The following is a 5,000-nucleotide window of genomic DNA, read 5'->3' as shown; positions in this document are numbered from 1 at the left end:
GCAGCGGAAGCGAGCGATACCGACACGCCCGGCGGGGAGAAGGCCCTCGTCTCTCTCCCCGCCTTGCCACGGGAGCACCGGGACGTGCTAGAGGAGACAGCGACCCGCGGAAGCGGGGCGCGCCCCCGGCACGCCAGGACCTTAGAGCCGGGGCGGCTCGCTCGGCAGCGGGCGGGGGTACGGGCCACAAAGCCGCCCTTCTCAGGCTAGAGGTTTCATTTAGGGAGGAACCCTCGGGGACCCCACCCGGGCAGGTGAGGCCTCACGCGCGGCGCCGCTTTTAGCCCCTTTTAACTTTCGCGACGCCGCCGCCTCGCTCTCGGCTCGGCCAACCCCCGCCACACGCAGCTGCTCGCGGCCGGCACCCGCGGGTACCCGGAACCGAGGACGACACCGGCGCCTCACGCGTTTTAGGACACCTGAAAACTCACGGGGCCACGCAGCAGTCACAAAGCCGGTTGCGGTAGACCGGTCCCCGAACCCTGCCCCAGCGCCGGGGGGGAGGTGGAAAGGGGAGGATGCGGCAAGGCACGCGCCGGGCCGCTAACGCCACGGCTCCCCCCCGCTCGAGCCGCTCGGGGCTGGGGGAACGAGGACGACACCTCACACGCGACGGGAAGCGAAGTGGAAAGGAAGACCGCCCTTGCCCTGCCGGCCGGGGGCCCTTTCCGACGCGACCCGAAAGGCCTCATCGATCAACAAGGACAGAAGGAAAGGAAGCCAGCGGAGGCCCCACGGCCTCGCTCTTCTGGGACAGACACAGCCACGCGCACCCGCCACCGCCCTCGGGAACAGCCAGCAGGCACGGGGCTCGGCGTGCGGGCAACACGCCGGAGGAGCAAACGGGGCGCCCTCCAGAGATGGGGGGGGGGGGGGCAAGCTGCACCGGGCCGCACCGGCTCACAGGGCACCTCTGCCTCCCCAAAATGTGGGCTTGCATTTTCCCTCAAGCTGCACCGAGTTACATCTCCATCACGGGGCGCCCCTCTGGAGCCAGGAGGAAGCCGTGCTGGGGCACCGGCTTGCCCTCCTCCCCCCATGCCGGGCTCCATAGCATACGAGTGGCCAGTCACCGCCGCTGGCTTTTCCCTTAGATGCCGTGCCCCCGCGGGCTGCGGCTTTGGCCATGGGGGGGAACCCCCGTGAAGAGGGTCCAGTGCTGGGAACTCTCTCTGCCCCTTACCGGGCTCTCTCTCGCCGTGCCTGGACGGGCTTGCTTGCCATTCTTGGTGGGACCGACGCCGGCACCACGTCTCCCCGGCTTTCTCTGCCCCCGTGCCCCACCGGGCAAACTTCGCTTCGGGGGTTCCACACTTCGGCAGTGGCCGGCGCCAGCCACTCGTCAACTTTTATTCTTTTCCCCGCTTTCGTTGCCGAGCCCGGGCTGGGCTCCGGCTCACGGACGAGCGAAACCCATCCAACACCGCTGAGGGTGCGCCAGCGGCCGCTCCAAACCGCCGCGCCTTTGTTCGGCCCCGCGGGTCCCCTCTCTGACCCGGGCGAAAGCCACCGAGAAGCCAGACGGACCCCTGCCCAGCCGCCTGGCGGGTGGCTTGGAGCAGCCGCTCGGCAGCGCTGCCCTGGGAGTGCTCGGCATCGCTTGTTCCCTCATATACGGAACTGGAGGGCCGTCAGCTCCGCGAGCGCACAACCAGCCGACCTCCGCCCAGCGGCAGGTCGCAGAAATCACGCCGGCTTGTACGATGACGTAGGCGGAGGCAGAGCGCAACAGCGACCCCTTGGCAACAAGCGCGATCTCCGCGGAGAGCACGTCTACTCGCCGAGGGAGAGCACGTCTACTCGCCGAGGGAGAGCACGTCTACTCGCCGAGGGAGAGCACGTCTACTCGCCCAGGGAGAGCACGTCTACTCGCCGAGGGAGAGCACGTCTACTCGCCCAGGGAGAGCACGTCTACTCGCCCAGGGAGAGCACGTCTACTCGCCCAGGGAGAGCACGTCTACTCGCCCAGGGAGAGCACGTCTACTCGCCCAGGGAGAGCACGTCTACTCGCCCAGGGAGAGCACGTCTACTCGCCCAGGGAGAGCACGTCTACTCGCCCAGGGAGAGCACGTCTACTCGCCCAGGGAGAGCACGTCTACTCGCCGAGGGAGAGCACGTCTACTCGCCCAGGGAGAGCACGTCTACTCGCCCAGGGAGAGCACGTCTACTCGCCCAGGGAGAGCACGTCTACTCGCCCAGGGAGAGCACGTCTACTCGCCGAGGGAGAGCACGTCTACTCGCCGAGGGAGAGCACGTCTACCTCCCGCCTGAGGGAGAGCACGGGGGGGGGGGGGGACAAAGACAGGCGGCAGCAGCTTCGGTGAACGTCACCCGGGAGGCGACCGGGGCTGTCCCGGGGCAGTCCCGGGAAGCCGGCGTCCGACACAGGGAACCGTCAGCTGCCGGACCGGGGCGAATCCCCGCGGCCACGGCAGGGGTGGGGGCTCGAAGACAGCCGGCAGCCGCTTCGGTGAACGTCACCCGGGAGGAGACTGGGGCCCTCCCGGGTCCGTCCCGGGAAGACGACGTTCGGCACGAGATCCCGGCCGCGGCCGGACCGGCTCGAAGCCTCGCGGTCCCGGCAGCAGCCGGAGCCGCTCGCCGCCTCGGGCTCCCGGCCCCCTACAGATCCGGCGACTCGTTCGCGGGCGGCGGGGGGAGGCAGTGGAGGGGGTGCGGGCAGAAGCGGCAGCGGAGGCGGAGGGGGGGGGGGGGGCTCGAAGACAGCCGGCAGCCGCTTCGGTGAACGTCACCCAGGAGGCGATCGGGGCCGTCCCGGGGCCGTCCCGGGATGCCGGCTTCCGGCACGGGGTCCCGGCCGCGGCCGGACCGGCTCGTATCCCCGCGGCTCCGGCGGGGGGGGGGGGGCTCGAAGACAGCCGGCAGTCGCCTCGGTGAACGTCACCCGGCCGGCGACCGCGGCCGTTCCGGGGCCGTCCCGGGAAGCCTGCGACAGGCACGGGGTCCCAGCCGCGGCCGGACCGACTCGAAGCCCCGCGGCCCCGGCACGGGGGAGGCCCAAAGACTGGCGGCAGCCGCTTCGCTGAACGTCACCCGGCCGGCGACCGGGGCCGTCCCGGGGCCGTCCCGGGATGCCGGCTTCCGGCACGGGGTCCCGGCCGCGGCCGGAGCGGCTCGAATCCCCGCGGTCCCGGCAGCAGCCGGAGCCGCTCGCCGTTCGGGCTCCCGGCACCCTACGGATCCGGCGACTCGTTCGCCGGCGGCGGGGGGAGGCAGTGAAGGAGGTGCGGGCAGAAGCGGCAGCGGAGGCGGAGGGGGGGGGGGGGCTCGAAGACAGCCGGCAGCCGCTTCGGAGAACGTCACCCGGCCGGCGACCGCGGCCGTTCCGGGGCCGTCCCGGGAAGCCTGCGACAGGCACGGGGTCCCGGCCTCGGCCGGACCCGCACTGGGTGCCGCCGCCTCGGGCTCTCGGGACGGTATGGATCCGCCGACTCGTTCGCCGGCGGCGGGGGGAGGCAGTGGAGGGGGTGCGGGGAGAAGCGGCAGCGGAGGCGGAGGGGGGGGGGGGCTCGAAGACAGCCGGCAGCCGCTTCGGTGAACGTCACCCAGGAGGCGATTGGGGCCGTCCCGGGGCCGTCCCGGGATGCCGGCTTCCGCCACGGGGGTCCCGGCCGCGGCCGGACCGGCTCGAATCCCCGCGGTCCCGGCAGCAGCCGGAGCCGCTCGCCGTTCGGGCTCCCGGCACCCTACGGATCCGGCGACTCGTTCGCGGGAGGCGGGGGGAGGCAGTGAAGGAGGTGCGGGCAGAAGCGGCCGCGGAGGCGGAGGGGGGGGGGGGGGGGGGGCTCGGAGACAGCCGTCAACCGCTTCGGTGAACGTCACCCGGGAGGCGACCGGCGACCGGCCCGGGAAGCCATCGTCCGGCCCGGGATCCCGGCCGCGGCCGGACCGGCTCGAAGCCCCGCGGCCCCGGCACGGGGGAGGCCCAAAGACTGGCGGCAGCCGCTTCGCTGAACGTCACCCGGCCGGCGACCGGGGCCGTCCCGGGGCCGTCCCGGGATGCCGGCTTCCGGCACGGGGTCCCGGCCGCGGCCGGAGCGGCTCGAAGCCCCGCGGTCCCGGCAGCAGCCGGAGCCGCTCGCCGTTCGGGCTCCCGGCACCCTACGGATCCGCCGACTCGTTCGCCGGCGGCGGGGGGAGGCAGTGGAGGGGGTGCGGGCAGAAGCGGCAGCGGAGGCGGAGGGGGGGGGGGGCTCGAAGACAGCCGGCAGCCGCTTCGGTGAACGTCACCCGGCCGGCGACCGGGGCCGTCCCGGGGCTGTCCGGGGATGCCGGCTTCCGGCACGGGGTCCCGGCCGCGGCCGGAGCGGCTCGAATCCCCGCGGCCCCGGCACGGGGGAGGCCCAAAGACTGGCGGCAGCCGCTTCGCTGAACGTCACCCGGCCGGCGACCGGGGCCGTCCCGGGGCCGTCCCGGGATGCCGGCTTCCGGCACGGGGTCCCGGCCGCGGCCGGAGCGGCTCGAATCCCCGCGGTCCCGGCAGCAGCCGGAGCCGCTCGCCGTTCGGGCTCCCGGCACCCTACGGATCCGGCGACTCGTTCGCGGGCGGCGGGGGGAGGCAGTGGAGGGGGTGCGGGCAGAAGCGGCAGCGGAGGCGGAGGGGGGGGGGCTCGAAGACAGCCGGCAGCCGCTTCGCTGAACGTCACCCGGCCGGCGACCGGGGCCGTCCCGGGGCTGTCCGGGGATGCCGGCTTCCGGCACGGGGTCCCGGCCGCGGCCGGACCGGCTCGAATCCCCGCGGTCCCGGCAGCAGCCGGAGCCGCTCGCCGTTCGGGCTCCCGGCACCCTACAGATCCGGCGACTCGTTCGCCGGCGGCGGGGGGAGGCAGTGGAGGGGGTGCGGGCAGAAGCGGCAGCGGAGGCGGAGGGGGGGGGGGGGCTCGAAGACAGCCGGCAGCCGCTTCGGTGAACGTCACCCGGGAGGCGACCGGGACCGGCCCGGGAAGCCATCGTCCGGCCCCGGATCCCGGCCGCGGCCG

This window comes from Melanerpes formicivorus, unplaced genomic scaffold (genome assembly GCF_026170545.1).
Source record: "Melanerpes formicivorus ecotype bairdi unplaced genomic scaffold, bMelFor1.0.p_v2 SCAF_475, whole genome shotgun sequence".
Taxonomy (NCBI): Eukaryota; Metazoa; Chordata; class Aves; order Piciformes; family Picidae; genus Melanerpes; species Melanerpes formicivorus.
Note: the sequence above shows the minus strand (reverse complement) of the source record.